The sequence below is a fragment of the Sciurus vulgaris genome, assembly GCF_902686455.1.
Source record: "Sciurus vulgaris genome assembly, chromosome: 6".
NCBI lineage: Eukaryota > Metazoa > Chordata > Mammalia > Rodentia > Sciuridae > Sciurus > Sciurus vulgaris.
In genome coordinates, this window is record NC_136466.1 from 61,027,137 (window position 1) to 61,033,136 (window position 6,000).

Here is a 6,000-nt window from a genome sequence, read left to right on the forward strand (position 1 = left end):
CCAATATCACCCTGATACCTAAACCAGACAGAGACACACTGAGGAAAGAAAATTTCAGACCAATATCCTTAAAGAACATCGATGCAAAAATTCTCAACAAAATTTTAGCAAATCGCATACAAAAATACATTAAAAAGATAGTGCACCACGATCAAGTGGGTTTTATCCCAGGGATGCAAGGTTGGTTCAACATCAGGAAATCAATAAATGTCATTCACCATATCAACAGACTAAAAGTTAAGAATCACATGATCATTTCAATAGATGCAGAAAAAGCATTTGATAAAATACAGCATCCCTACATGCTCAAAACACTAGAAAAAATTGGGGTAGTGGGGTCATTCCTTAACATTGTAAAGGCCATCTATGCTAAGCCCATGGCCAATATCATTCTAAATGGTGAAAAACTGAAAGCATTCCCCCTAAAAACTGGAACAAGGCAGGGATGCCCTCTTTCACCACTTCTATTCAACATTGTTCTTGAGACTCTAGCCAGACCAATTAGACAAACCAAAGAAATTAAAGGGATACGAATTGGAAAAGAAGAACTCAAACTATCCCTGTTCACTGATGACATGATTATATATTTAGAGGAACCTGGAAATTCCACCAGAAAACTCTTAGAACTCATAAGTGAATTTAGTAAAGTAGCAGGTTACAAGATCAATGCTCATAAATCCAATGCATTTTTATACATAAGCGATGAATCTTCACAAAGAGAAATTAGGAAAACTACCCCATTCACAATAGCCTCAAAAAAAAATAAAATACTTGGGAATCAATCTCACAAAAGAGGTGAAAGACCTCTACAATGAGAACTATACAACACTAAAGAAAGAAATTAAAGAAAACACCTTAGAAGATGGAAAGATCTTCCATGTTCTAGGATAGGAAGAATTAATATTGTCAAAATGGCCATACTACCTAAAGTGCTATACAAATTCAATGCAATTCCAATTAAAGTCCCCATGATGTACCTTACAGAAATAGAGCAAGCAATTATGAAATTCATCTGGAAGAATAAGAAACCCAGAATAGCTAAAGCAATCCTCAGTAGAAAGGGCGAAGCAGGGGGTATCACAATACCAGATCTTCAACTCTATTACAAAGCAATAGTAACAAAAACGGCATGATATTGGTACCAAAATAGAAAGGTAGATCAATGGTACAGAATAGAGGACACAGACACAAACCCAAATAAATACAATTTTCTCATACTAGACAAAGGTGCCAAAAATATGCAATGGAGAAAAGATAGCCTCTTCAACAAATGGTGCTGGGAAAACTGGAAATCCATATGCAACAGAATGAAACTAAATCCGTATCTCTCACCCTGCACAAAACTCAACTCAAAATGGATCAAGCACCTCGGAATCAGACCAGAGACCCTGCATCTTATAGAAGAAAAAGTACGTCCAAACCTTCAACTTGTTGGCTTAGGAGCAGACTTCCTTAACAGGACTCTCATAGCACACGAAATAAAGCTAAAATCAACAACTGGGATAGAGTCCAACTGAAAAGCTTTCTCAGCAAAGGAAACTATCAGTAATGTGAAGAGAGAGCCTACAGAGTGGGAGAATATCTTTGCCACTCATACTTCAGAGAGAGCGCTAATTTCCAAAATCTACAAAGAACTCAAAAAACTCTACACCAAGAATACAAATAATCCAATCAACAAATGGGCTAAGGAAATGAACAGACACTTCACAGAAGAAGATCTACAAGCAATCAACAGATATATGAAAAAATGTTCAGCATCTCTAGTAATAAGAGAAATGCAAATCAAAACTACCCTAAGATTTCATCTCACCCCAATTAGAATGGCAATTATCAAGAACATAAGCAATGATAGGTGTTGGTGAGGATGTGGGGAAAAAAGGTACACTCATACATTGCTGGTGGGGTTGCAAATTAGTGCAGCCACTCTGGAAAGCAGTATGGAGATTCCTCAGAAAGCTTGGAATGGAACCACCATTTGACCCAGCTATCCCACTCCTTGGCCTATACCCAAAAGACTTAAAATCTGCATACTACAGAGATACAGCCACATCAATGTTCATAGCTGCTCAATTCACTATAGCCAGATTGTGGAACCAACCTAGATGCCCTTCAGTTGATGAATGGATTAACTAACTGTGGCATATATATACAATGGAATATTACTCAGCCATGAAGAATGATAAAATTATGGCTTTTGCAGGCAAATGGATTAAGTTGGTGGATATCATGCTAAGTGAGATAAGCCAATCTCAAGAAACTAAAGGACGAATGATCTCGCTGATAAGCGAATGAGGACATATAAAGGGGGGTATGAGGAGTTAGTGTTAGGGTTAGGGTTATGTTTAGGGTTAGAGATAAGGAGGGTGGTAAGAATGGAGGAAAGAAGGACTGTATAGAGGGAAAAGAGGGGTGGGAGGGGTGGGGGGAAAGGGAAAAAAATAACAGAATGAATCAAACAATATTGCCCTGTGTAAATTTATGACTTTTAATTAAAATAAATAATTTTTTTAAAAAAAATCAACAGAGGAGACCAGGAAGATAATGGAGACCACTTTTAAAATAGATTTTTCAGACTGAAAATCTAAATATATAATCTTTAAAATAAAGTTGACCATAAAGAAAAGATGTTAAGAGACTATGACCAGAATATACAAGAAATTTGAATAACAGCAAGAGATCAAAGTTAAGAATTATCAAGGTAAATGAAGGCTCTGAAATACAAAATAAAAGGATGAAAAATCTTTTCATGAAAAGTATTAGAAATTTTTCCAAATCTTAGGAATGAGATGGATATCCAAAGAAGTATATATAACTCCAAATAGAATGAAAATGAATCTACTTCAAGACACATTATAATAAAAATGTCTCATGTGAAGAATAAGCATAGAATTGTAAAACTGCAAGAGAAAGATGACTGGTCACAGTTACAGGTGAGTCAATTTAAATTTCAACTGATTTCTCAACCCAGACCCTAAATGCAGGAGAGCTTAGAATAATATATACCAAGCTCTGAAACAAAATGGAGTCAACCAAGATTACTGTACCTAGCAAAATTATACTTCAGAAATGAAGATTAAATAATTCCATGATAAACAGAAACTAAATGAATTCAAAACCACAAAACCTCCACTACAAAATATACTCAATGAAATATTTAATGAAGAAGAAATGAAAACTAGCATAGGGATGAATTATACTAGAAGATAGTAAATTAAAGGAAAATTAAGTAGGAATTATACATTAAAAATAAATCAAGGGGATCCAAGATGGCGGTCTAGAGGGAGGCTGCGTTCCCTGTCGCTCCGCAACACCGGATTCAAGCAAAGGATATCTGTTTCTCGGTGAGGCAGTTTTTGCTGCTTATCGATCCCCTGCTCTTTACCCCATTTTTCTGCTGTGATCACCTGCAATCTGCCAGCATATTGATGCCTTTTTTTAAAACAGATTGCTCACTGTCAGGCGTCTATCATCCGCCATTTGCCTGCCTCTCGCCTGTCCATTTCTGCCTTACCCCTATCCATCACCCAACGCTCAAGGTTCACCTCCCGATCGTCGGACAGCTGCCAGCAGACCAGCCGCAGACCGCCAGTGGAGAACCAACTACCTGCTGTCGCCTGGAAGTTCACTGTTACAGTACCTGCAGGTTTGATTACACGTGGCTGACACCATTTTGAGACAACAGCCAGGCCCTGTAGGACCCCTGACAGGACTGACTGAATCCCGTCTCCAGGATCCCTCAGCACAACGGATCACTCCCTGCCTCTGGGGCCCCCACATCAACTGACTGCTCCCTGCCGCTAGGACCCCCAGACTAACTGACTGTGCCCTATCACCAGGAACCCAGACCAACTGATTGCACCCGGCCTCCTGGATCCCACAACCACACCAAACACACCCGACCTCCAGGACCACTTCCAGACAAACTGCATCCTGTCTCCAGAACCTCCAGCTGACCACGTCCACCCCTGAGCTGCAGCTCCCGATTTGCCAACACATTTGGAAGCCAGAGCAGCCATCTTGGATAATCCTGGAAGCCGTAACTCCGATCTTTCGGTGGGGCAAATCCCATCCTGAGACGCCTGCTGGAGTCTTGAAGCCCATTGTCAGGTACCTCTCATACATCAGGCTACTGAACACTGGGAGGTTTCATTAGTATATGACTAATACACAGTAGATTTTCTTTTTTCTCCTTTTTAAAAAAAAAATTTAAGTTTTCATTTCACTATGTTTCTTGCTTTCTTTTCCTTCTGTTTACCAGTTCCCTCAGAGTCGCTTTCTCCCTTATTTACATGATGTCATTGTCCCCATAGGGACTATTTGGTCTAGGATTGCATAGTGTCTGATTTGGGCACTGCTAATATTGATCTCCCCTTAAAGAAAGGGTTTTGGAAACCTATAGGGCCACTATAAGCCTATGGGGGAAATCTGCAATACCCCAGATCTGCAGCGCTAGAGGGGAACATACATGAACAACATGAAAAAACAAGGGAAGAAAATGATCCAAACAAATCTAGATTCTATAGTAATAGAATCCAATGACAGTATGTTAGAAGAAATGTCAGAAAAGGACATCAGATTATACATGATTACAATGATTTGCAAAGCAAAGTATGACATAAGAGAGCAAAGGCAGGCAATGAATGATAACACCAATAAGCTGAAAGAACAACTGCAGGAAGCAAAAGATCACTTCAACAAAGAGATAGAGATTCTCAAAAAAAAAAAAAATGGAAATACTTGAATTGAGGAAACAATAAACCAAATAAAAAACTCAATGGAAAGCATCACCCAAAGACTAGACCATTTGAAAGACTGAACCTCAGACAATGAAGACAAAATATTTAATCTTGAAAATAAAGTCGCCCAAACAGAGAAGATGGTAAGAAATCATGAACAGAATCTCCAAGGACTATGGGACATCATGAAAAGACCAAATTTAAGAATTATTGGGATTGAGGAAGGCACAGAGATACAAACCAAAGGAATGAACAACCTATTCAATGAAATGATATTAGAAAATTTCCCAAACCTGAAGAATGAAATGGAAAATCAAATACAAGAGATTTACAGAACACCAAATGCACAGAATCACAACAGATCCACACCAAGGCACATTATAATGAAAATGCGTAACATTCAAAATAAAGATAGGATTTTGAAGGCCGCAAGAGAAAAGCATCAGATTAAATATAGGGGGAGACCAATACGGATAGCAGCAGACTTCTCAATCCAGACTCTAAAAGCTAAAAGGGCCTGGTCCAACATATTTCAAGCTCTGAAAGAACATGGTTGCCAACCAAGAATTCTGTACCCAGCAAAACTAACCTTCAGATCTGAAGATGAAATAAAATCCTTCCATGATAAACAAAAGTTAAAAGAATTTACAAATAGAAAGCCTGCATTACAGAATGTTCTCAACAAAATAGTCCATGAGGAGGAAATGAAAAACAACAATGGAGGTCAGCAAAGGGAGGAACTACCTTAGAGAAAAACCACTCAAAGGAGAAACCAAGAAAACTTAAAAACCAAAAGTAAGCCAAGTGACTGGGAATACAAATCATTTCTCAATAATAACCCTGAACATTAATGGCCTAAACTCATCAATCAAAAGACATAGACTGGCAGAATGGATTAAAAAGAAAGACCCAACAATATGCTGCCTTCAAGAGACTCATCTCATAGAAAAATACATCCACAAACTAAAGGTGAAAGGATGGGAAAAAACCTACCACGCACATGGACCCAGTATTAAAGTGGGGGTTTCCATCCTTATATCGGATAAAGTGGACTTCAAGCCAAAGTTAGTCAGAAGGGATAAAGAAGGACATTTCATACTGCTTAAGGGAACCATAAATCAGGAAGACATAACGATAGTAAATATTTATGCCCCAAACAATGGTGCATCCCTGTACATCAAACAAATCCTTCTCAATTTCAAGAATCACACAGACCACAACACAATAATTCTGGGCGACTTTAATGCAACACTGTCACCACTAG